Genomic DNA, 27,718 nt, shown 5'->3' with positions numbered 1-27,718 from the left:
TCTGTTCACTTTATATGGAGACTTCTAACTTTCCCAGTCGAAGAAATGACATGTGAAAGTATTTCCCTCCCACTATCGTATTAGGGAAATGCTAAAATCTCCTAAATCAGCAGAAAAGCCAAACATGGAAGTCTTTCCTCATGGCTTGTTCCAGGGCAGCTGATATGGCTGATAAATTGAAGCCTGAGTGCTGTTGGCTTAGCTGCTTCATAGTTGTTCTGACTGACTGTGGACTTCAATTATGAACCAAATCGTTTTGTGAAAACCATCGTTAAGGCATGCTAAATACCCTGCCATCTCTGAAGGTTGTTTGTGCTTACCCCTGTATGGGACATGTGCACTTTGCTGGCAAAATGGTGGTGTTCAGGCATAGCGTTTGCAGGCATCGTTGTAGGCTTGAGCTAACTCTTCTCCAAATTCCTCTCTCTGCTAAAGGGAAACATGCCTTTGCTTGTGAACCCAGCTTCCCCACAATGTGAAGGGGACATCCCAGGGACTTCATGTGTCTGCCCCCATTTGTGGGTGATGGGCTTTTTAGCCTAGACAGAGCATTAACCTTTGGGATGCTGGTCATGCCTCAAGCCAGCAGGACTGCGTGGAGCCCAGGGAGATGAGGTCTCTCTCAGGGATGCTATACCATGGGAGTCTGCCCACCCACCCTCACCCAGGAATTCTCCCCCACCTGCCCCCAACCAGCCAGACAGGCTTGCTTTGCCTCCTGCTGGGTCCTGCCCTTCCCTCCCCATGAGAAGCAGTCCAGGGCAGGTGCTCGGAGGTCTAGGGGTGAGGGCAGTGCCAGTTTGGAGCACAGGGAGAGGCTCTTGGGGAACTGTGGTTGGGGGGACCCTTTCTCCGTGCTGGTGGGGATGGAAGAGTGAATAAAGTGGACATGGCGGCAGGGCTGAAGCAGGTTGTGGGCAGATGATGGGAGCACTTCTTTGGGCTCATCCCTTGCCTGGGGATTTGGGGTACCGTGCAGTGTCCAGGATGCGATTAGTGCTTCTCCTGAGTAAGGATTGCAGGATCAGGGCTATGTTTTCTGAGCCAAGTGCGTGTGAAGAGCGAAGTGGAAGTTGCATGCTGGTAGGGGTTCAGATTTGGGCCAGCCATACCTGTGCTGTCCCTCTTACACAGGGCTCCCTTCAAAATAAGTTCACCACAAAACCCAAGACCAGCAGGAATGTTTGTCTGATCAACAAAACCAAATGCTGCCCTCCCTCCCCCCGGCCTGTTTGCAGAGTAGCCATTGTATCGGTGTGTTAGTGCATCGGGGCCTGAGTGGAAACCCTAAACAGAAGCGAAACGGGCCAAGCTCTTGTCAGTGGCTGGACTGGGTGACAGCTAGACAACAAATCGGATATTTAGGCTTCGTCCTAAGGAGAAGTGAGGGGCCCAGGTATGGCACGGTACATGATCCATGGTATTTACTTTCATGTGTGCTCTGTCTAATAAAGTACAAGCCCCGTATTCCACTCCAAGGTCCGTTTGCAGAACAGTCTGTTTCTGATGCCTGCGTGAGGTTTCTGCATCTCAAATCCCTAGCGCCTGGAATTTTCATTGTCCAGGAGCCCTCCTGTGCCTGACACCATGTCAGGAATGTGGATTCTCCCTACTGTAGCATTGCCTCTGTCTGCAGCGGGCAGAGAGTGATCAGTCTTGCTTCAGTTATGCTTGTGTCAAATAAATGTATAAATCAGAGGGGGGAATTCCAGGTCCTGTGTCTGACTCTGTTTCCATTTCGGTGATGCACAGCGGAGGGAGGGGTTGGCCATAGTCGTTCCCGTTGGGGTGAAGCCTGGCCCCAGAGGCGTTCCACCCAGGGGTTAGATGCAGGGATTCAATGAGTATGGTGTACGCTGGCCCTCCTGGGATAGTGCAGCATGCTGCTGTGGAGGGGAAAGAGCCTTGCCAGCTTGTTCCACTCGGGCGAAGACAGAGGGAGCTGGGAGGGTGGCGGGATGGGGGAACCTAGCCTCTGGCACAGGAGTGTGCTGTCTGTAGTGCATGTGCAATGTGGACAGTGTGTGAGGTGTGCAAATGGGCTTCCCGGAGACTTTCCCAGCTGTCTCCTGCTGAAAGGAAGGTTTTCTGGATGTGGGGGCTGGAGGTGGGTGGAGTGATAAAGGAGGGTAGTGTTTGCAGGGCTGCGCAAGGGGTTGAGAGAATCACACCTTCATTAATGGCTTGTTAAAGTCCGTCTGGGCCTCTTGTTTGGAAATATTTGGTTGCTGGATGTCAAGCAACCAATTATGAAGTCTTGCCAAGCGGCATCTTTGCGTGACGGCTGTGGAAGGAAGGAAGCGCTCTGTGCGTTTTGTGGACTGGACAGAGTCTCGCTGAGTGCTGGTGGGAGCTGGTCTAGTACTGCTCATATTAGTGGCTTCCTTGACTCTGTCTGAATCTTCGGACCGTAGAGCCTTCCCCGCCCCCTGGGTGGGGGCTTCAGAGTACTCGGCCGTTTTGCATCTTTGTGCTGCCACAGTGGAGCAGGATTTAAGGCTCCGTCTTGACTGTGAATTTTTGTGCTCGTTCGATGTAACATAGATCCTGCATGTCCACAAGCCCTGCCCCCATTCATTGAAGGCAGCTCTGTAAAAACGGCACCTTCTTACCCCGTGGACCTGCCGCCATGTGCATTCAGAGTTGGACCTGCTGGCTCTCGTGACAAGAGGAGTACTGTGGTGCCAGCCGTGCTCTGGGGGGAAGAGCCAGTTTCTGAGCCATCTTCTGCATCATCAGCAAAAGAAAGGTGTCATGGCAGGGCCAAACTCTGCTCTCTTTGACACCTGTGCATGCACTCCAGCAGTGGGGCAAGGCAAGTGTGGGAAGTAGGCTTCGCCCTGTGGACTCTAACTCACAGTGGTGACTAGTTTGCTTGTCCTTGAGACCTGAATTTGCGGAACTGGTGGGTGGGAAAAGAATTCTGTACATGTTAACTGAGCAAGAGGGGCCTGGAATCACTGAAGTGCTATAAGCCTAATAAAACCTGAAGACAGAGGCCATTGTTAAATAAACTCACTCTTTGCCCTTTCTGTGGAAGGGTTCAGCCAGGGAAGGGGGAGGTTCTGGCTGGAAAGCAGCCATCAACTGGGCACATCTGCTTCACTACACTAACTTTGCTTCTACACTACTCGCACGGCTAGCATGTCTGTTCTGCTCCACAGCCATGCTGGCTGAAAGGGTTTTGAAACCACGTCTGGAAGCTGGAGACTGGCTGAGAAGTGCCCTGGGCTGTATGTGCCGCTGTGACTGTACTCTTTCTCAAAAAGAAAAGGAGTACTTGTGGCACCTTAGAGACTAACAAATTTATTAGAGCATAAGCTTTCGTGAGCTACAGCTCACTTCATCAGATGCTTATGCTCTAATAAATTTTAGTCTCTAAGGTGCCACAAGTCCTCCTTTTCTTTTTGCGAATACAGACTAACACGGCTGCTACTCTGAAACCTGTACTCTTTCTGTACACGTTCAACGGGCTGGAGTAAGCTTCTCTGTCTGGTCTCCTGTCTCAGCTCCTCTCCCCTTTCGGTATGACAGGTATGTTCCAAATAGAAACATCGTCTGCATCCACTGGTCACCTCGGTTCACTGTGACTGTATCTCTGTTCTTCCTTTGAAAAGGCAGTAAGATATATGGGAGAGGAGACTGCATTAGTCACCACCTGAGTGAGGTACAAGTGCAGGGCCCCTCTGCGAGCACTTACATGCTGCGTACCTTCGCTTCAGTGAGCAACTCATGCACGTGTATGTGCAGGAGTGAGCCTCAGGGTGCGGCTCAATGCAAGTCCAACTGGCAGAATCCTGTCCCAAAATAAGCTAATGTATAGTAGCAGAGTGGGATGTAAGTCAGGCTGCTAGCCCGGCTTTTCCTCTAAAAACGGGAGAATCTGGCAAAAACTTGCCAAAATGCTTTCCCAGATTCATTTCTTTCTGTGCAGATGTGGCTAAGTGGATGGGACCCTTGGTAGTCCTTTGGTATTCGGCTGCGTTTGGTTGGTTGGTTTATTTAACAAAGGTACCACACAAGTGCTGTTTTATACCAGGTCACTTTGACTGCTCCCCCAGGTTCATGAAGCAAGAGGAACAGTTGCCTGTTTCTGTCTAGATTATCCTGTTGGATTTCCAAACAGCTGTTATTGTGGCTGGCAGTAAAAAGAGGAAGGTATGCTGGAGATCTATTAAAGGGTTTAGGTTTCGCCCCAGGTATTCGAAGAAGAAGAGCACTTCTGTTTGTGCAGTGAGGTATCTGATACCTGGCCAGCTGCTTGGGTCAGCAGGCTTGGATTCAGCTCTCTTCCTGGCATATCTTCTTCTGCCAACCCAGCTTTGCTTGCAGGTTTATCTGTTAGTCAAGCCGCCGCAGATAAGCGAAAAGGTGGCATTGTTAACCTCGGGAGAGGTGCTGTAACTACAGGCTAGTGCTAGCCATTCAGCAGAACACATTTGCGAAGAGATTTGACCCTCTTCCCCCATGAAAGGAACATGGTCTGGCAAAAAATATCAAAACGTTTCCTAAATTGTCATGCTAACACCAAGCTGCAGTGTGTTAGTGAGTGTGATGAGAGGAACCATTGGAAATGGAGGAACCAGAAGATGCATGTAAATTCATTGGAACACGCAGAGCCTTGATCCTACAGAGTAGATTTCTGCACAACCTTCCTGGAGCAATTGCATAACCCCCGGCAGCTCCATGCAATCTGGCAACCAGTAGCACCCAAAGATGTTTTCCACAGTGTCCCATTCAAATCCCTCTTTAAAATCTGCAATAAGAAAATTGCTAATCCTCCAACTCCACGAGCGAACTCCCTCCTGCACCTGTACAAAATAAGTCACATACGGGCTCAGTAATCTAACGCAGCTTCTGAAATATGTCCATCCAAACCACAAACTCTGCAGAGGGCCCTGTCCTATCAGTGAACAGAGAGCCACTGAGAGGGCAAAACTGAGGTATCAGCAATACAGGAGATATAAAGTCAAACCTATGCTATGGATTCATAGACTTACATCTGACCCCTTTAGGTGTATGGCTTAAACTGAGAATGTTTTTGCCTTGCAAAGAGAACTGCATGCACATGTGCGTGAGAGAGATCCCCTTTACTCTCTCCACATTAGCAGTCAAGCCCTTGGACGCTGTGATGCATACTAACTCGCAGATATGGAGAACGTTTTTCTTTGTGGAGATTATATTGTGAGGTACATCACAAGCCTACCTCTGAGGCCTCAGCTGTTTATCCTAATGTACTTGTGGGTGTTCCTGTTAGCCATAAACACTTCTAACCATTCCTTGAATCCTGCCCAGCTCTTGAACTCCATGGCAATGAGTTCCACAGCTTAGTTATGCAAGGGGGGGGGAGTAGTTTCCTTTTACCAGTTTTTAATTTTGTTGCTTTCACTTTCATCAGCTATCTCATAATATCAAGTAATTTACCCTCTATGCCATTCATTGTTATGTACCCTTAATGTTTTTTTGCGCTAAGCTCCATTACGATGGGCTGCTCTGCCTGCTTGCAAGCCTCCAGCCCAGGAACAAAAGACTGAGTGGTGTCAGGCAGTGTCAGAAGCTTTCCCAAGCGTGCAGCAGGAAAAGATAAATCTCAGCGCCTGGTTCCCCTGCTCACCTTTGCAGAGTGCAGCACGGCAGGTCCGTGCAGAAAAGAACAGGCCTGTCCCAGTCACGCCTGACTACTTGGGGTGGAAGGCGTGGGAGGTGTGTGTGTGTGTGTGTGTGTGTGTGAGGGTATGTACACACACATGCTTGGGAGAGCAGCTGCCTGAGTTGGGGTTAGGGGATCAGAAAGTAAGGAGGATAGACTCTTTCAGGCAGGGTGTACCTGGTATTATGAAACTCTGCTTCAGAGGCCTGCAGCTGCCCTAGACAATGTGTGTGTCCCTCCTCCCGTGCTCAGGGAAGGTGTAATAGAAGGTTGGGGATTTCTTGCCACAACCTAAAAGACTGGAGAAAATATGGGGCTACTTGTCTCCAGCTGCCTCTGTGGGTTGCAGTGTCCTGATGTCCAGGTAACTGTTCCCAGTGCCTGTTGCAGATTTCTGTGCCGCTCCATTCCTGCCCCCCGCAGCAGGGGGCTAGGGAGTGATGAACGGGACAGTGCCCCAGAAGAGGGAGAACAAGTACTGTAATGACGGTTTGTGTCTTTATAGCCCCACCCCTCCATATAAGGCCGGAAGGTTCCTTGGGCACGCTAATTCAAATTCAAGCCGATGGTGTGAAGGAAGGTACCTGTGGCCATCTTCCCAGCTCAGAGACTTGGTTCTGAAAGGGGCCTCCTTGCTACCAGTCCTTCCAGGGCAGCCTAGTCCAGGCAGGTGTCACCTCGGCCCCCCTCCTACGGGGATGAAAACTCTCGGGGACATCAGGCCAAGGAAAATATGAGCTGTCGTCGGGCTCCTTGAGCATCCCCGCAGGCTGCCACCAGCGGTACTGCCATGGGTGGGCACTATTGCAAATACGGGCCCTCTCGACTTGCCAACCCCATAGCCAAAGGGATCTCCCCGGAAAAGAGAGTGGGTTACAAATGTTTCACATAGATATATGGAGCTTGCTGCTTCAGGTTCAGACAAATCAGTTCCCAATGACCCTAATGACCCGATGGGAGACCTTGTGGGAAGTTCATGCTATTGAGTCATCAGAAAAGTTGACTGACACTCGTGACTCCTGCCAGACCCCGTGGAAAGGAATTGGGGTCCTGTGGCAAGTTGATGAAGGCTGTAAGGACAACAAGTGGAAATACCGCTCTGCCAGTGGTAGCTGGACCAAGTGCTTGGCCAGTAGCTGCCCTCTGTGGCCTTATCTCCATCTGCATGTTTCCCAGAGTTAGTAGAAAATTTATCCATGCTTACCTGGAAATGTTGTTTTTGAGTGATAAGATTCACAAATCCAGTGCACCCTGCAGACAAATGGATCATCCAGAATAGAGGTGGGAATTGACGTATGAAGATTTGGGTTTGTTGTCATTAGGGAGAGTTTTTCATCCTGTGCAGGAGGAGATATTTTTTTTTTCCTTCGAACTACATGTAACATACTCCATAATTTAGGACAGTAGAATTGAATTATCCTTGCTGTGGAAGTTCCCACAAGTGGAGAGAACTTTGGGGGACGGGGCCATTCTCTGATGCTAGTGGCTGAGAGTCTGGGTGTACCCCCAAGCTGCAAGCTGGCTGAAGTATCCAGCGTAACACAGCTGTGGCCCTTATTACAGGAGAGTGGTGAAGCACTGGAATGGATTCCCTAGGGAGGTGGTGGAATCTCTTTCCTTAGAGGTTTTTAAGGTCAGGGTTGACAAAGCCCTGACTGGGATGATTTAGTTGGGGTTGGCCCTGCTTTGAGCAGGGGGTTGGACTAGATGACCTCCTGAGGTCCCTTCCAACTCCGATATTCTATGATTACCTGAAGAAAGGAATATTCAGGTAAGCATGGATAGATTTACCCCCTCCCCCTGGCTTCCCCATGTGCATCCAGCTGCTGACCTGCTCCTAGGGGATGGAGTAAATCCTAGGGGATGGAGTAAATTTCTGCACAGTAAATGTGTGTGCGTGTCAAGGAAGGGGTGGGGAGCCTGCGTGGGATAAAAATTCTCTGCCCAAGAGAGAGTGCGCAAGCTGCCAGTCCTGGAGAGAGGCCTCCCCAGCTGGGCACGTGAGGGGCATGGAAGAAGAGGCAGCCATAGCTACCTCCTTCACTGTGACAGCTTCAGTACCACCTTGGGGAGTGCTAGATCATCCCTGTCTCTAATGGCCCTGTGGCCATGATGATGCCCTGGGAACTTAGTATAGTGCCCTGTTTTAGTTTGCCCTTTGCAGAGAGCCTAGTACAGTAAAGACACTCCCTGATCTCTCAGCACAGCGGGGGTGAGTGTGAGAGTGAGTGAGTGAGTGTGTATGTGTGATCTGCGACACCCTGCTTCCTTCAGTGGCCCCTGGAATCTCCTCATAAATCCCCTGTGGTGGTGGTTACACTTGGAAATCTTCTGCGGTGCTGTGGGCTTCTTTGCTCTCTAGTGACTCATGCTAGCTACTGTGCTGGCTCTGCGTGTGTGTGTGTGAGTGAGAGAGAGAGAGAATGAATACCCTGACTTCTATCCAGGAGGACCCAGTCTCAAATATAGACTCAGGTGACAAGTGCCAAACATTTACTCTCCATGTGCTACCCACTTGGATGGTTTTTCACATCCCCAAAGTATGTGCACTGCCTGATTGGGTGACTGTGAGGCAGTTTGCAGGTGCTGCTCCGTCCAGGTGTGTTGTAGGTCCCGGTGACGTGTGCATGAAAATCCAGTAGGTTTTATCGTGACTCACTTTCAGGCAGACCAAATTCCCTCTCCTCCAACAACCAAAAAGCAAACCAAAACACCACTCTTGCAACTCTGTCATAGAGATACCAGACAAAAGTAAGATTCCTTAATCTGATTATAATTGCATAAATTGTCTGTTTGCTAATTCACAACAGATTGCTCCCTGCAACACACACAGAGAGTTGGAAATGCTTCCCACTACTCTAGTAAATGCATTGGAAACACGTGGCTGCTGCTGTTAGGGAATGAGCTGTCTGGACCTACACTTCGAACATTTTTAATCAATGACCTAGAAGAAAACATAAAATCATCCCTTATAAAATTTTTGCGGTTGACCCAAAGATTGTGGAAGTGTTGAATGATGAAGAGGACAGGTCACTGATACAGAGCAATCTGGGTCTCTTGGTAAACTGGCATTAGAAAAGGTTCAGAAAAGGGCAACTAAAATGATTAGTGGTTTGGAACGGGTCCTATATGAAGAGAGATTAAAGAGGCTAGGACTTTTCAGCTTGGAAAAGAGGAGACTAAGGGGGGATGTGATCGAGGTCTATAAAATCATGAGTGGCGTGGAGAAAGTGAATAAGGAAAAGTTATTTACTTGTTCCCATAATATAAGAACTAGGGGCCACCAAATGAAATCAATGGGCAGCAGGTTTAAAACAAATAAAAGGAAGTAGTTCTTCACACAGCACACAGTCAACCTGTGGAACTTCTTGCCTGAGGAGATTGTGAAGGCTAGGACTATAACAGGGTTTAAAAGAGAACTGGATAAATTCATAGAGGTTAAGTCCATTAATGACCATTAGCCAGGATAGGTAAGGAATGGTGTCCCTAGCCTCTGTTAGTCAGAGGGTGGAGATGGATGGCGAGAGAGAGATCACTTGATCATTACCTGTTAGGTTCACTCCCTCTGGGGCACCTGGCATTGGCCACTGTCAGCAGACAGGATACTGGGCTGGATGGACCTTTGGTCTGACCCAGTATGGCCATTCTTATGTTCTTAACTGGGTGCAAGCAAGCAAAATGCGTTTTAATAAAGCTAAATGTAAATGTGTATATCTAGGAACAAAGAATGTAGGCCATATTTGAAGGATGGGGGACTCTATCCTGGGATTGGGTTGACTTGGATTTGTGGGGCTCAGGCTAAGGGGCTGTTTAATTACGGTGTAGATGTTCGGGCTGGAGCAAACATCTCTGCAGTTAAACAGCCCCTTAGCCCGAGCCCCCCAAACCCAAGTCAGCTGGCACGGGCCAGACACAGGCATCTACTTGTAGTGTAGACATACCCACTGTGTCTACTTCTGGTGTCCTTAGTTGAAGGAGGACGTTCATTAAATTGGAAAAGATTCAGAGAAGAGCTGAGTGAATGATACAAGGATTAGAAAACCTGCCTTATAGATTCAAGGAGTGCCATCTGTTTAGCTTTACAAAGAGAAGGTGAAGGGATGACTTGATTCCAGTCTGTAAGTTCCTCCATGGGGAACAAATATTTGATAATGGGCTCTTCAATCTAGCAGAGAGAGGTCTAGCATGATCCAATGGTTGGAAGTTGAAGCTAGACAAACCGAGACTGGAAATAAGATGCATGTTTTTTACAGTCAGAGTAATTAACCATTGGAACAATTTACCAAGGGTCATGGTGGATTTCCCATCATTGGCACTTTTAAAATCAAGATTTGACATTTGCCAAAAAGATCTCCTCTAGGAATTATTTTGGGGCAGGCTGCTGGCCTGTGTTATACAGGAAGTTGGAGTACGTGGTCACAACCGCGCCTTCTAGCCTTGGAATTGATGAGTGTTTGTACCTTAAACCACTTGATAAGGGAGAAAGAAAAGGAGTACTTGTGGCACCTTAGATAATAACAAATTTATTAAGCATAAGCTTTCGTGAGCTACAGCTCACTTCATCGGATGCATTCATCCGATGAAGTGAGCTGTAGCTCACGAAAGCTTATGCTCTAATAAATTTGTTAGTCTCTAAGGTGCCACAAGTACTCCTTTTCTTTTTGTGAATACAGACTAACACGGCTGCTACTCTGAAACTTGATAAGGGAGAGACTCTCTCATGAATCACCTTCTCTCCCAATGCTGAATCCTCCCCTGCTTGACTGACTCAATGTCTCATTCTGTGAGTCACTGGAGCACTAATGGTTGGTCAATGCATAGATCGTCAGGTGAGACCTACTGTGTGGTATACCCACCTCCAACAAAAACTGTCCCCCTGATTGTTCAAGGAAAGGCAAGTTAATAGGTGTTTATTGTGAGGTGAACCCCCAGCCAGACCAGGGCTGCTCACCCAGCTGCCATGACCCATCTCTCTAGCGGGCTCCAGTGAGTCATCACTTGGATGAGCAACAACTCGACTGCATTGATTCCTCTATCAGCCCCCGGCAGTGACTCAGGCTGCTGCAGGGTGCCCGGGGGCTATCGCTGAGCCGAGCCGGGTCAGATAAGTTTTCAGGTACATAAAAGGTTGTTACAAGGTGGAGGGAGGTAAATTGTCCTCATTAACCTCTGAGGACAGGACAAGAAGCAAGGGGCTTAAATTGCAGTGAGATGGTTTAGGTTGGACATGAGGAAAAACTTCCTAACTGTCAGGGTGGTTAAGCAACGGAATAAATTGCCTAGGGAGGTTGTGGAATCTCCATCATTGGAAGTGTTTAAGGGCAGGTTAGACAAACACCTGTCAGGTACAGTCTAGATCAGGGGTGGCAAACTACTGCCCGTGGGCCACATCTGCCTGGCCAGCCATTTTAATCCGGTCCTTGAGCTCCTGCTGGGGAGTAGGATCTGGGGCTTGCCCCACTCTGGCACTCTAGCCAGGGAGCAGGGTCGGGGGCCATTCCATGTGGCTCCCGAAAGCAGCAACATGTTCTGACTTCCAGCTCCTATGCATAGGGGCAGCCAGGGGGATCCGCTCCGCATGCTGCCCACAAGTGCCTCCCCCACAGCTCCCATTGGCTGGGAACCACGGCCAATGGGAGCTGCAGGGGCGGTGCCTGTGGATGGCGCAGTGCGCAGCAGAACCTCCTGGTCACACCTCCGCGTAGGAGCCAGATGGGGGGACATGCTACTGCTTCCGGGAGCTGCTTGAAGTAAGCGCCACCCAGAGCCCACCCCGAGCACCCCCACCTGCCAGAGCCCCAACCCCAATTTTGTGAGCATTCATGGCCCGCCATACAATTTCCATACCCAGATGTGGCCTAGATCAGTGGTACTCAAAGTGGTGGTCCATGGACCAGTGCGGGTCCGTGAGCCATCGGCTGCCGATCTGCACGCACATTGGGGAAAAAAAAAATTGCCAGTCCCCCACATCCGACAGCTTGAGAAGCACTGGGCTAGATGACCTCTCAAGGTCCCTTCCAGTCCTACATTCTATTTCTCAACCCTGCCAGAGCTGCAAGTTAGTCTGGGCAACAGCACTACTACCTGGCCGGGAACCCTCCTGCTGCTTTGCGGTATGACAGACTCCCTAGGCTCCCAACCTTCTCTAGATCTGCTTCCTGTTCCTGCCCCAGTCTTGCCTGAGCCCTGCTCTGAACTTGCTCCAGCACTGTTGCTGACCTGCTCCAGCCCTGCACCTAACTCCCACCCAGATTTGACCTTTGGGCTGCATCCGGACTCTGGCTGTGGTACCAATGTGGCTTGCCTACGGACTCTGACCTTTTTTTGACCCACAACCTGTCCCTGGATCCCAGTTTCAGCACTGCCCTCGGCCCAGTCCTGACCCTGCATCCTGCTTTGACCTCTGCTGCAGCCACCAGGCCTGACTACCTGGAACCAGCGCCTGACATGTGGGCTGCCAGTGTAGTTTTATCTCCAAGATTCTGTCTGGCCAGGGCGTGCTCCAGATGCAGCCGACGTGTGGGAGCAGCCATCATTCTGTAAGGGATACGTGGGTGCATCACCCACAGTATGTGCTTCGTGTGTTCAGTCCACACATGCTGTCTGACCAGACACGGGTTACCCAGACTAGAAATAAGGCATTTTAAAATTCTTTTTAACTGTGAGGGTAATTAACATTGGAATAACTTACCAAGGGTTGGGGTAGGTAGGTTCTCCATCACTTGGAGTGTTAATATCCAGATTGGATGTGTCTTTCTGAAAGCCATTCTCTAGTTCAAGTACAAGTTGTTGGGCTCAGTGCAAGAATGACTGGGTGAAATTCAGTGGCCTGACTTGTGCAGGAGGTCAGTAGATGATCACAATGGTCTCTTCTGGCCTTGATATCCAAGAATAAAAAAGGCACTTGCAGTCCCCAGCCATGCTCTTCACGGCTCCCATTGCTGTTTACTGGCCAAGCTGCTTTGCAAAATGTTTTTCTCTAATCTCTTTATATCACTGCTGTCCTACTTTCAGCCTTTATCAGAGTTCCCAAGAGGAAGCCCTGCTAGTCACCCCAGGGTGGAAATGTTGTGATATTCTGGATACAACGCCCATGGTAGCTGTGCCCTGTGTATTGGGCCTGGATGGTGGCAGTGATATTTATTGAGGGTAGCGCTCAAAGATACAGTCAGAACTGGGGCCCATTCTGCTAGGTGCTGTACAAACGCACAGACAGACCCTGCCCCAGAGAGAGAGCAAACGACATACTGTGCCTTTCTCAAGGCTTCAGTTTGCTTGATGACTGAATTTAATTTTCCACTGAGCCTGAAGGGCAGCGAGGCCCTGGCTTGACAGAAGGGCTTACCAGCTAGCCTTTCTGTATAGCGCCTGCTTTCCCAAGCTTCTCATCTCCCTCACTTCAGCTGGCATGGAGTTAATAGTAGGAGGCTGTGCCCCACCCCCAAGGGCAGCACTGGAGGCAATAATCTTCTTTCAGTTCTTTCCTTGCTAATTGAAGAGTTGACATTGTCCCCTTTCATGAAAGAGCCCTTTGTCAGGCATGGTTGCTGGGCAAATCCCAGGCTTGGCAGTAGACTGCAAGGACTGCATTTCTTTGCACATCGTTTTCCTGAAACAGGTAGTTTAATGGCCTTTTCACTGCAGGAATGTCTCTGCCCTTCCCCAGGTCCCCTCTCTTAGGGACTACAAATAACTTCCTTTTCTTAAAGCAGCTATCGACTCATGAGGCCCAGATTTTTGTCCCAATTATATCTAGCAAACCAAGGGAAAGGTCATGCAGTCTAGACACTAATCTGTAAGTATTGCATTTCTTCCTTTGCTGGTATCCCAGCAACTCAGATTAATGCTTTAGAATGTCGATGACGTTCATTGAGTCTTGCTGTGGCATGTGGTGCCAGCTCTGTGCCCCCTCCTTGGAACAAGCCATTTCTCTCATACCAGAGGAGCTGACAATTAGCAGTCCAATGTGGGAAAATGGTGTCACTTGTACATATTAGGATGGAAGAAAGTGCGGTGGAATGAAGAGAAATCCTTCTGCAGTGCTCGTATTAGGTTGTACCTCAAACCCTGGGCTGTTTGCATGTGCGCATGCCGGGGTATCTTTGTGTTGGGCTTTTTAAGAATAGTTGCTCCCAACAGCATGTGATGCAACATCTCTACAAGGGCCATTGGAGAGGCTTATGTCATCATTTTTCAGTATGAAGGCTCCAAGTTAAATGCTGGTTGTGGTGGCTGTGAAGCTGGATGCCCTTGTTTTCCACAACTTAGCGGGGAGTTGAGGGTGTTCAGTGCCTGACAGGGTTGGGCTCGTAGTCCCTGCATGCATTGGCGTGGGACACACAGGCCTTGCCTAAATAGAGAAGGGATCCGTTTGTACCAGGACTGGCTTAAGCATAGGTGGTTCAATGTGTCTATACTAGTCATGCTGGCTTGCGATAAGAACCCTGGCAGGTTGTTCTAGGTCCATACTGGTGCTCTCCTAAACCAGTGGTTCTAAACCAGGGGTACGCAGAGGTCTATCGGGGGTACATCAGCTCATCTGGAGAGCTGCCTAGTTTTACAACAGGCTACATGAAAAGCACTAGTGAAGTCGGTACAAACTCAAATTTCATACAGACAATTACTTGTTCATACTGCTCTATGTACTATTCCAGTGTTTCTCAACCTGGGGGGAGGGGTATCACGATTTATTTTGTATTGATATGGTAAAAATGAGAAAGTCAGCAATTTGTCAGTAACAGTGTGCTGTGATGCTTTTTTATTAGGTCTGATTTTGAAAGTGAGTAGTTTTTAAGTGAGGTGAAATTTGGGGTACGCAAGACAAATCAGCGTCTTGAAAGGGTTACAGTAATCTGGAAAGGTTGACAACCATTGTCCTAAACCATTTCAGCTGCAGTGCTCTCTGTACCTACCTCACAGTTCTCAGCTCAGTTTGCGGAAGCAGTGTATTCTGGGAGTGTCATGAGGCCTAGTTGAAACATTTCAGCTAGTCCACATTCCCGCTAAACTGACTGATCCTGACCCTGTATGTGTACCTTCTGAAACAACTAGCATGCAGCTCCCAGAAAAAATGGTGTGTTTCTTTTAAACTTTAACATTTCCTGTGACCTTAGTTTTCTTATGGATGTTTCCACTGTCAATTTATGGAAGTATAAGTGTGCTGACATCATGCTTGTGAGAGTCAGATGTAAATTTAGCTATAACATGCGGGACACCTGTCAAAATGAGGATTGTTGAGAGGCAGTTGCGGTAGAAATTTGCCAAGAAACAAGCAACTGTGTCTATTGCAGCCTAGAAAACCGCCTTTTGGCTCATGTATGAGAGTGCAGTTCGCATTTCAAAGGGGGCAAAACAATAAAAAAATAATGAAGCAAAGAAAGTTAATCTGTATCCAGAGCGCGTCAATGATTAAAAGTAGTGGCGGTGGAACAGCAGTAGTGGTCTGTTGGTATTTGCTCTATTCCTGTTCCGAGTTGCTTATAGTCTTTGTGATTTACACTCCCCTGGAAGAGACCCAAATTGGGGTGTTCATATTGTTTTAAAGGAAAGTAATGTCATCCTTCCGAATAGGGAAATTATTCGGTAGCCCTGCCTTGAGTGCAGGGGACTGGACTAGGTGACTTATTGAGATTCCTTCCAGTCCTACAGTGTATGGGAGATGGCACCTACATAGCTGGCAGGCATGGAACGCTTGCATCAGCAGGGCAATGCGTTTATGGCAACCTTCAGGGGCGATTCTCATTCTGCTGATGTTTTGCTTTTGGGGCTCAGTCTGCACACCCTGCAGTTTGGACTTTGGGGGTGTGACTAGCAGTAACTCCCCTGTGTGAACACTGGGCATGAACTAAAAGGTTGGTAGTTCACATTAATGTAGTCTTGTTTGAAGAGGATTATGTTAATGTGAATTAGGAATTTTTAGTTCTCCCCTGCTCCAGCCACAATATCGATGCCCTGGTATTTCAGTACAAGGTTCTTACCTGGTCTAGATAATGGAGTGGCTGATACGGGACTCAATTAAAAAGAATCAGAGGAGGATAATATAACTAGTGGCAATCAACATGGGTTTTAGGGAAAGTGGATTCTGTCAAACCAACTTGCTTTCTTTTTTGGATGAGATTACAAATTTGGTTGATAAAGATAATGGCGTTAATGTAATATACTTTGACTTCGGCAAAGTGTTTGACTTGATGTCACACAACTTTTGGATGAAAAAATTAGAAAGATATAAAATGAACATGGCACAAGAAATGGATTAAAAGGTGGCTAACTGACAGGTCTCAAAATCTAACTGTGAATGGGGAATCATCGTTGAATGGGTGTGATTCTAGTGGGGATTGGTTCTTGGCCCTATGCTATTTAAACTTTAATTAATGACCTGGAAGAAAACAAAATCATTGCTGACAAAGTTTGTAAATGACACAAAAATTGGGATTGTAATAAAGAATGAAGACCACAGGTCGCTGATACTGATTGATCTGGATCGCTTGGTAAACTGGGCGCAAGCAAATTGTGTGTTTTAATATGGCTAAATATATACATCTAGGAACAGAGAACATAGGCTATACACGATGGGGGACTTCTCTTTCTATCCTTTCTTGAAATAGGTTGTAGTGCATCTTTTCTTATATTGGCTTCAGAGTCTGTTTCTTCTTGTCCTTTTCTTTTTTTCTTCATTTGTATTTTGATAGCACATAAAGCCCCAGCCAGGGCCAGGGCCCCATTGTGTTAGGCGCTGTACACACACAGATGGGAGGTGCGCTGAAGACTTTATAATCCAGCAGGCAGCCGGATCTAGACAAACAGGAAAAACGCAGCTTGCCAAAAGTACAGTAAAACTTATTCTAAAATCTGCTTGTGTGGGTTTTTTATACTGCAAAAAGGCAGAGGGAAACCTTTAAAATAGGAAAATGTGATTAGAATACTATGCAGATTGGCAGGGCGACTCGAGGGCAAGTATTGTACTTGCAACTGCTTTGGACTTTATTTTTTTTTTAATTTTTTTTAAATTGACTGCATTTTAAGTTCTCTGTGTCCTGTTTACAGTCAGAACTGGTGGTGTGGCTTGTTCTTCCTTTGTTACCAGGGTGGTCAGATTGAGCACACTACTTGTTCCAAGCTGTGGCACATGGCTGCCTTGCTGCCCTGAGAAGCTGAGGTTTTGTCAGCGCTGTAAGTGTAAGAGGCAGGTTTGATATTCATGGTTGAGATGCAAATAACTTGGTCACCAGAGTTAGGACAAAGTTCTTTGAAATTGCCATTGCATTTAGTTAATTGGGGAGTGAGCTAGAAGTGCAGAGTAAACAACTTTTCCAATGAAAATAATTCCTCAAAGAATATGCTTGATCCAGTTAGTTGAAGTTTTCTCTCATAGTGAGTTGGGAAGCTATTTAAAACAGATGCAATAGCAAAGTTAAGCAGTGGTCATTTCTGCTGCTCATGCTGGATGCAAATTATTGGCTGCATAATCTGAATCAGTCTGCAAGTGTTTCAGTAGCTGGTTTGTTTTCTTCTAAGCTTTGTAAGATGGGGATAGTGCCAGTTTTCACACTGGCCTGGTTTTGGAAAGTTCTGTTTGTTTGTAGTCCCTACCCCTGGTTCAGCAAATGGGCTACATTTTGTTTTTTAAGTAGTTGCTTGAAAGGGAGCATTTTGTGCTCCATATATTTGAAGAAATGCCGAAGTTGGCAGTTCTTTACTTCCTTTCTTTCAGTGCTGCCTGCAACTCTGCACTGCAAGTGTCTACATGTTTTAATTAGAGAATGGCTACAGGAGAACTGGCAAAATTCCAGTGGATGGCGAACGGCTATTGTTCCTGATGGAATCTGACGAGGCCATTGCAGACATGCTAAAACTGGTGTAGCGTCCCATGGCAAAGTACCCCTGCATGTTTTTCTGCAGAGGTGCGTCTCTGTCCAGAATGCTGATTGGCGCTTCCATGCACTTCTGGCACAGGGAAGTTTGCAGAGTCCCTTGAGTCCAGTTTACAGACATCTGCATGCTTTAACTCTCCCATCTGAACAGATGGGTCTTGGTAATCATGGCAGTGCTCTCTCTGTTACCTTTTCATGCCAGGAGCTGGTTGTGGTGGCATGTTTGCTGGCAGCTCTTTTATTAAAGTATTCTTTACTGATTTTCAAAATGATCAAAACTGTCCCTGATTCTGCCATCAGATATGTGCAGACAGAAGGGTCTGTCTGCGTGGAGCGCATTGCAGGACTGGCTCATTAGTGGGCAGTTCCGTTGTCAGTGCATGAAGCAGGTGGGAGCACAGCTTGGTTCTGCAGAACTGTGGGTAGTACAAATATATTGCTGTCAGGAAACTAAGCAGGTAGGAGAGAGAAGGTGGTGAGGTAATATCTTTTATTGGACCAGTTTCTGTTTGTGAGATGGACAAACTTTCGAGCTACACAGAGTTCTTCTTCAGGGCTGGAAATATACTGTGACACTCTGTGAGTTGGTCCAATAAAAGATATTCTCACCCACCTTGTCTCTAATATCCTGGGACTCTCACAGCTACACCACCACGGCATAAGCTGATAGGAGACAGATGTGTAAGAAAGTGTCATTGTTGTAGCTATTCATCCATCTGTACCGATAGCATAATTGCGGCCCTAGTTAACAAATAAAGAAATAAAGAATTCTATAAGATCATGATGATTTGATTCAATATTCAGAGTAAGCTCCTTCATGTTTGTTTAAAAGTAAATACAGTGGAATATAATGAATGTATTTCAAAGGAAAATAGAACATCGCCAAAGCCTGATTTTTAAGGATGTTTTTCTAGGACTCAGTGGTGATGTCTGTGGAACTTGCACTGCTGCCAAACATGAATTAGTTTTGAAATGAAAATGTCCCTAGCTGCTGTTTTAAAGGAACATTTTTAAGCTTTACATAAAATTTTGTTACTTACTGTTGTGAATTTCAGTAGCTTGTGGTCTGATTCAAAGCCCAGGGAACTCTGTGGAAGCCTTTGCATGGTTGACCATGTAGGGCCTCATTCTGCACACGGAGGGTGTTTCCACATATAGCCATCTTCCTGTGTGTGCTGCCCTTGGAGGTAGTTGGACTGAGTGTGCATGTGAAGAATAGGGACATGAATAGATTACAATGCCATATTTTAAAAAAATCTTACTAAAACTGAACTAACTTCTAAAAATCGGATGTAATGAAAATTGCTGAGTTGCTTTCACGTTTGTTTATAGTCAGTTTCTAGTTCCTTTCTCTCTCCGGTCCACCACAACAGTGGTTCTCAACCAGGGGTACGGGTACCCTTGAAGCTATGCAGAGGTCTTCCAGGGGGTACATCAGCTCATCTAGATATTTGCCTAGTTTTACAACTAGCTACATAAAAAGCATTAGCGCTATCAGTACAAACTAAAATTTCATACAATGGCTTGTTTATACTGCTCTATACACTGAAGTGCAAGTACAATATTTATATTCCGATTGTTTTATTTTATAATGATGTGGTAAAAATGAGAAAGTCAGCAATTTGTCAGTAATAGTGTGCTGTGCCACTTTTGTATTTTTCTCTGATTTTTGTAAACACATAGTTTTTAAGTGAGGTGAAACTAGGGGGTATACAGGACAAATCGGACTCCTGAAAGGGGTACAGTAGTCTGGGACGGTTGAGAGCCACTGCACTACAATACTTCAGTTTTGGGGTTACAGACATCACAGTGGACTGTATGCTCAAAATATCCATATTATGATCTTTCATGGAAACATTCCTGTCAGTTCGAGGGTTATTTTCAGTGCTTGTCTTCACCAGACTTAATGTTTGAGCTGACTCTGACCTAGCGTTGGGCTGCGTTCACCATGGCCTGTATCCTGTGTAGTTATTTACAGCAGTACAAAGCTGGGGTAGGATGGTACCATTCTGATGAGGTAGGTTTTTGTATCCCTTTTGAGCTGGTGTAGCTGACCACATGCGGTGCAGTGCAATGGCCCATTGTCCCTTTAAATTAATCTTTGTAGCCTAGGACGGACTGGAGTAGTCTCAAAAGTGGTTTGCCGTATGCAGCAGGAGAATAGTCCTCTTAAAACTTTTCACAAAAGCCACGGACAGTGTTTAGGAGAAGGATTTCCCTCGGTTACATTAACTTGCTAAATTAGACCAAACTGCATAATCTGCCATCCAGACCGACTGAGGAGTACCTGTTTCAGAGTAGCAGCTGTGTTAGTCTGTATTCGCAAAAGGAGTACTTGTGGCACCTTAGAGACTAACAAATTTATTTGAGCAGAAGCTTTCGTGAGCTACAGCTCACTTCATCGGCTGCATCCACTGAATGCATCCGATGAAGTGAGCTGTAGCTCATGAAAGCTTATGCTCAAATAAATTTTAGTTTCTAAGGTGCCACAAGTACTCCTTTTCTTTTTGAGGAGTACCTGTATGCTCTGGTTTTACATTATGTTCTGAGTTCTGTCCTAGCAGCCTCTCAGTCTTGTAAGATAAAAGTAAATCTACAATTGATAGCTTGTGTTCACTGCTCCTTCTTATCCCCACACCCCTCCTGACATGGACAGGATATTTCATAGAATCTCAGGGTTGGAAGGGACCTCAGGAGGTCATCTAGTCCAACCCCCTGCTCAAAGCAGGACCAAGCCCCAATTTTTGCCCCAGATCCCTAAATGGCCCCCACAAGGTTTGAACTCACAACCCTGGGTTTAGCAGGCCAATGATCAAACCACTGAGATATTTCCCCCCCCTCCACTCCCCAAATTCCATTTAGTTTGAAAATATGGAAAGCTCTCCTTTTGAATTTTGGAGTTAATTTTTTTCCCCCCACAGTGGAGAATATTTGAAGCCCTGAGTATTGTTAACTGCAAACAGGTCTGGAACATTTTAATTTCTTTTGAATAAATATCTCACTTCTTTCCAGCTCTTTGGTCTCCTGTTCCGGCCCCCCCACCTTGAGAGTAATTAACCATTGGAACAATTTACCAAGGGTCGGGGGGGATTCTCCATCACTGGCACTTTTTAAATCTAGACTAGATGTTTGTCTAAATGATCTGTTCTAGGAAATGTTTTGGGGGAGTTCTCTGGCCTGTGTTATGTAGGATGTCAGACAAGATGATCACAATGATCCATTCTGGCTTTGGAATTAAGAATTTATCTCCCCCCCCCACCCCACCCCCATCTGAATTAGTAAGGGTCAGACTGATTTTGTCCTTTTTAGTCTCTACAGCTGTCAGTTTGTCTTTCTCCGCCTCCTCCGGAACAAGTGAGACTTTCGTTTGCCCTGCACCTAGCAGACATTGTGCAGTGCTGAATGGACCTGCACACTCCCTGTTCCTGGCAGATTCCTGCAGAACAGAGTGTGTGTTTGAATTGTCTAATATTTGTCTAATATTTGGGGAGCTTGGGCTTGTCCTCTGTGGAATCCTGCCGGAGAGAGGAGTGCTCACGGCACAGCATCAACAAGTCTCCAAGGGCATGGGCCTGTTCTATTCTTGCCTGAATTCTGAGCTCAGCATGGCACCCAGGTGAAGGTGCCTCGCCTCCGGAGGCTGAAACCTGGTGTTGGTTAATGCACTGCCCTGTCTGGCTCACTGGGGGCAAGGGGTTCTCGGCACCGCTCCGGCAGCCAGGAGTAGCCAGAGCAACGCAATACCCCAGCCATGCCTCCTGTTTCCCAGGAATGTGCCTACCCCATACACCGACCCCGGGGGATGGCAAAAGGCATTCTGTGGCAGCACTTTGGGACTCCGCATACATTGATGGAACTCCTACGGGGGCTGTTCTGGTGGAGTCAGCATAAAGGGACTGCAGTACGTGGATAGATTCAGTCATGAGAGGACCCAGGGTATTGGAGTTAACCTGGAAAGAGAGGTCAGTAAATTGTAGCCTAGAAATTTAGGGAGACTGTTCTGTGCATCCTCTCTAAGGCTCTGTCATGTGAAAGACTTGAGAGCCTGGAGAAAGGGCATATCCCGCTGGACAAAGGGAAATGAGTTTCTGGATGGCTGTGTGGGCTGCCTGGAGTCGGTGATGAGCTGCTCTTGGCTGCTGTTTTTGTGCATCGCTGGCCTGTTTTACTATAAATGGCTGTATTCATTTCTCGGAGACAAGAAACTAATCTTTTCACTGAGAGTGTCCTCTGTGTATAGTCCGGGGCTTCTCTGATTCCTACGGGAAAAGGCCATGCTTATTCATAAAACAAGACGTTGGAGGGGAAAATATGCATAGCCAAGACTTAATTCCGTGCATGTAAAGATTGGGCTTGCATGTTCAGACATGGCCAGGTGCCCCGGGTCAGCATGCCTTTGCTGTGCTGAAATGGGAATGACTGCATCTTTATTTTCATCTGGAGGAGGCGCAAAAAGGCAGAGTCAGCCACTGTCAGGGGCACGACTGCGATATATTCCTAGCCTCTCTAATGAAAGAGCGGGTAGTTCAGGTTTACTCAGACTCTGCTAAAGCAACGGGATGCTATCGTTTTTGTGGGTTGGCTTCTTTCTAAGGGTGTGTGAGAGAGAAGCTGAAGCTGTGATGTTTATGCTTTTGTAGTGGGGTTTGTGGGGCTGCTGAATGGCACGGCTAGTGTAACTGGGAGGAATAAGTCTTGTGTCCTAAACAAAGACCCATAATTAAGATGGCACGTGTACATTAGATTGTAGTTAGGGTAGGCAGGGGCCAGCACAAATGGCTAATGAAGGCTACAGTTGCAAAGGGTTCCTGAACACAAGGCTGTTCCCAGACAGCAGCTGACCTTGGCTGGTCCTTGGAATAAGGATCTGAGAGGAGCAACAAAGAGCCACAGTATGAACCTTGTATTCTGCTCTGATAGCATGAGAGTGCACTGCTGTCAGCAGGAGCTGTTCCATTGGCTTGAGTGGGCTCTGGATCATGGCCTAAGAACATAGACTTGGCTCAGGACACAAGCTTACATTGCAACAATGATTTGTGCTATCACACAGAGGCCTGTGACCATTTAGGCTCCTGAGCCATCTTCCCTTCCCTATTCCATCCTGCTTTCTGACCCAACTTTGCCAGACAGCGTCCTGTGGGGAAAACAGAGTATGTGGTAATGTGATTAGAGGTCAAAATTTTCTAAGCTAGCTTGAGGGTTTAGTCACACAGTATCCATTAAAATTAAACCAAATTTTGTATCGTAAGACATGGTACAAGGGGGCAGAGTTAAGGTGACTCAGGCAAACTTCATTTGGGCATTTCCTAACTTTCAAAGTTTGGTACTGTGGTTTTAATATTCTTTTACATCATTTTTTATGTATAATTTCCTAGGATTTTTAAAAGAAAAAACAAAATGGTGATGTGCAACTGTAAGATACCTTGGCTCTCCTCCCTGCTCCTATCACCCCCTCCAGTCTGAATTTTAGACTGTGCACTGCAGTACAGACCTCCACCATTGCAGCTGAAGGATTAACTGCAATAGCTGGCAGTCAGAGTAGGCTGTTGTCTGTGGGCTAGCCATTAATGAAGGATGCATCACGCACTGAAACATTGGGTTTCCATATGCATGGCTAGCCCTGCTTACAAACAGCATAGCAGAGCTGGTGAGTCAGTGTGGCTGAGGGCCTGAGGATGGCACTTGCTGTATTAGAGATCTGAGTTTAACCTTTGAGGCCTCACTCCGTGATTAAAGCTGTGCAGGACACAGAATTTACACCACCATTCAGTGGCAGTAGACATGAGCCCTTGGCTCCCAGGGCACATTCCTCTGAGCCGTGGGGCAGAGGAGAATGTGTGTCCAGTACAGCGTTTCACCTGGCCATGGCATGCTGCAGGAGTGTTGAGCAGCAAGTCTTCAGCAAGCTGTGCGAAGCAAAACCAAGGCAAGAAGTTGCAATTGGTGACCTCTTATAGCGTGGCTCCAACTGAATGGATTTCCATGGGGCATCTCTCTGAGCCAAGGACAATCCCTCTGTTCCTGCTGCAAACCATGAAGGCTATAACAGTCTTAAAAAAATTAGTGTTTATCAAGGAAAGTGTGATATAAATCCAGAGAGGTAGCAGCTGCTCCTCCTCAAATACCTGTAGAGCATGAGGGGACATAATTGTGTTGCCCCTGGAGCTCCACCTCTCTACAAAAAGACTCCAAAGCTCATGAAACCTACAAAGCTTAAACCAGGAAATGAGTGTAACGGGTTGTCACCCCTGGGGTGGCAGTCTGGGAGCTGTGGGAACTGCTGTGCACCTCTAGCCAGCCAGCTGGGCTGGCCCTTCCCACACTGCTTGCTGGAGATACAGCCAGCCTCACCAGGTCCGGTTGTCACCCAACACAACAGCAGGTGGCGCCACACACCCAAACTGTGCTACCTTCATGCTATACCTAAGCCACCAAAGTAAAACTGCAAACACCAGCCAATTTCCCAGCTCCCCAGGCTCTCACCCCCTGCTGGAGTATAAACCCAAATTTTTTCATAGATTCATAGATACTAAGGTCAGAAGGGACCATTCTGATCATCTAGTCCGACCTCCTGCACAGCGCAGGCCACAGAATCTCACCCACCCACTCCTATGAAAAACCTCACCTATGTCTGAGCTATTGAAGTCCTTAAATCATGGTTTAAATACTTCAAGGAGCAGAGAAGCCTCCCTCAAGTCAACCATGCCCCATGCTACAGAGGAAGGCGAAAAACCTCCAGGGCCTCTCCAATCTGCCCTGGAGGAAAATTCCTTCCTGACCCCAAATATGGCAATCAGCTAAACCCTGAGCATATGGGCAAGATTCACCAGCCAGATACTACAGAAAATTCTTTCCTGGGTAACTCAGATCCCATCCATCTAATATCCCATCTCAGGGGATTTGGCCTATTTACCCTGAATATTTAAAGATCAATTACTTACCAAAATCCCATCATACCATCTCCTCCATAAACTTATCAAGTAGAATCTTAAAACCAGATAGATCTTTTGCCCCCACTGCTTCCCTTGGAAGGCTATTCCAAAACTTCACTCCTCTGATGGTTAAAAACCTTCGTCTGATTTCAAGTCTAAACTTCCTGGTGGCCAGTTTATACCCATTTGTTCTTGTGTCCACATTGGTGCTGAATTTATACCATCTTGCACTGCACAGGGATCTGTACAAGGTAAGCTCATTAATACAGTTCGCCTTCCCCTCGACGTGGGAAGGATATGCAACAAGCCTGTGTTAATCAAGCTGAGATTTTTCTCCAGACACTTCACTCAAGGGCACGCTGGTTTAGATAAAGCAAAAATACAAATTTATTAACTACAAAAGATAGATTTTAGGTGATTATAAGGGATAGCGAACAGATCAAAGCAGATGATTTAGCAAATAAACAAAACCGATAACTAAGCTTAAAATAGTAGAAAGATTGGATATGAATTAGCAATTTCTTACCCTGGCTGATGATACAAGCGGTCCACCAGGTTTCCATACACAAGCTAGAAATCCTTTTACCCTGGGACCAGCAATTGCCTCAGTTCAGTCTTTGTTTGTCAGGTGTTTACAGGAGTTCTCTTGTGTGGGGACTGAGGCCACTCGATGATATCACACCCCACCTTATATAGCTTTAACATATGGTAGGAATCCTTTGTTCCAAACTCAGTTTCCACCCAATTTGTGGAAAAATACAGGTACCCAGAATGAAGTTCAGTATCCTGTGGCCTGGTCACGTGCCCTTGCTGATTCATGGCAGCCATCACAGGCCCGCTGAAATGTTTACAGGAAGGCTGAGCTTTTCCATAGCCCATTGTCTTTGTTGATGAGCCATTAGCACTGTCTTGCTTCATTGTTATTGTACCTGAAATGCTAGCTGTGGGTGTTTTCCAGAGTAAACACATTTGAAATACAGATCCATAGTCAATATTCATAACTTCGGATACAAAAATGATACATGCATACAAATAGGATAATCATATTCAGCAAATAACTTTTCCAGTGACTCCTCACATGACTCATCTTGTACAAAATGCATCATAATTATATCATAACCATACCATAATCACACCCCCATGATGAATATGGGGTGTAGTGTCACACAGAGGTTGTTGCATTGGCCCTTTGGTGTGGGAAGGAGTCATGTGACCTAATGATGTCCACACAGCAGTGACGAGACAGGAAGAATGTGAGCCTTTCTTACATAAGAATTGTAAAGAGCTGGGAGATGAATAGTCTCTTTGCTTTTTTCCCTAGAGCAGTGTTTCTCTGTGGACTGGTGCTGGTCCCTGAGATCTCCCCGACACAGGTTAGGAAGCTGGTGCCCGGTATCGAAAAGGTTGAGAAACACTGATTTAGAGCACCTATATTCCTGAAGAAAGTTCAGGCAGAATGTAGCATGCAAAGAAACTGCTACTTGGATGGGCGGCCCGTGCGGGTGGTTAAAGTAAAAACTCATTCCCTGTTCTAAAAGTACCAGCAGGGCTGGGGTTAGTCACTCCACTTTAGTAGTGTCCTAGAGACTCCAGCTACTCACAGGCTTTTGTGTCGGTGATTGCTAAATGTTTGGGTGAGCTGGCAACAAGGAGGAGGTTAATTTTATGAACTCCCAGTTTACAGTTTAACTGCAGGAAATTGGTACGGTTCATACTCTCACTGTCATCTGAAGATGGCTAATTACTTTACAAACCATAATTAAGCCTCCCAGCACCCTCTGGAGGCAAGTGCTCTAACTATTGTTATCCCCCTTTCATGGAGGGCAAATCTGAAATACAGATTAAGGCCAAAGTTTGAAAAGTGGCTACTGAGGTTTTCACGATTTAGTGGTGCTCATGGGCAACACCTGGGGTCGCTTGCACGGCACGGGCCAGAGGCCCTCACTCCATGTCTGCTGCAAGTGGCCCATCTCTGCTGGCTGAGCCTAGAACAGGCCTTGTTGTGCAGGATTCTCTCCCTCTGTGGTGTCCTTGGCAAAAGAAAGTGTGAAGGATTACAGACAGCAGGCACTGGGGTGTTCCCTTCCTTGCCTAAAAGAATTTCTTCCCCCAAAGTGAAAAGTGGGGTTTTTTTCTACACGGTTTAGAAACACGGCTCACGTCTGCTCCCCTGTGAAGTGGCCACCTTTCTTCCTGTATAAGGGTCCATTTGAGACAATCATTCTGAGATGTAGTTAAACCTTATCCTAGTTTGTTTACCGAAACATTGCTACTGTTTTTGGCGGGGGAGTGAACTCAGGTTTCCATGAATGGGAAGTGGAGGGGTGATTACAGGTTATTTTTTTCATTTATCCTTTTAGTCACGTTTTTTTGCTTTTGAAGTTCTTGGTATGTAAATCCTGCTGGTGTAATTAAGAGGGACATGGCAAAACCCTTCTGTGGCAAGCTGGGAATACCAGTGTTTTTCAGCTTGTAGATAATTATCAGTTGTCAGCAAAATAATGGCAGCATTGTAGCTCAGGAACAGAGCCAAAGGACTCAGTGTTCTGTGTGATGTTACATTCCCATTGATGCTGCCATAGTCTTCACTGAGAATTCCCCTTTTCCTTAATCTTCTCAAGCCTCCTCCCCCTTTGGAAAGTCATTTCCATAAAAGCACCCCTTGGGTAATAGTAGCCCATGGAATCAGTGGGTGCTGCCTCCTGCCCTGGGACACGGTGTGACTGCAATAATCCTGACGCAGGCAGGCGGACTTGGCCCAGAAAACAAAGTTCAGTCTTTTACAAGTTTCCTGCATGTCCCGCTTTCCTAAGCTTCAGCTACGCCACCAGTTTGTACGTACTCATCTGCTGACTCTGCTCCCCAGAGCAAGGCTGTCGCTGCACAGATATCGCAGAGGAGATAATCTGAAGGCAGCAGGGTTTCTTCAGCCTTTCTTAGAGCGGGGGAAGGGAGGACTTCAGTTTGACTTTACAAGGGTGTCAGTTAGGAAACACTTGCTCTGTAGCCACCAAGACTCTAGGAATGTGGTGCCCCACCGTGCTTTTTGCAGTTTCTTTTCAGTGTCCAGCCCCCACTTTAAAGGAACATCCAGTCCTCCTCCTCCTCCCTGGAAATGCTGCACCTGCCACTGTTGTGGGTAACACCAGGGAGTTTAAGGGGGCAGATGTGTTTCCTCTGTTCATTTTAAGTCACTGACTCTGCCTGTGACAGCACTTGGAGCACAGTTGCTTTCACTTTGTGCACTGGGTAGTCAGCGCCAGATT

General features: G+C 46.9%; 1 protein-coding gene across 2 annotated transcripts in view; it reads left to right on the top strand.

Annotated features, from left to right (window-relative positions):
* COL18A1 (collagen type XVIII alpha 1 chain) overlaps positions 1 to 27,718 on the top strand; it is a 241,149-nt gene that overhangs the window by 26,582 nt on the left and 186,849 nt on the right. The gene's annotated exons all lie outside the window — the stretch shown is intronic.

Source organism: Dermochelys coriacea, chromosome 11, assembly GCF_009764565.3.
Source record: "Dermochelys coriacea isolate rDerCor1 chromosome 11, rDerCor1.pri.v4, whole genome shotgun sequence".
Classification (NCBI taxonomy): Eukaryota; Metazoa; Chordata; order Testudines; family Dermochelyidae; genus Dermochelys; species Dermochelys coriacea.
Note: the sequence above shows the minus strand (reverse complement) of the source record. Positions and strands in the feature narration are given on the sequence as shown.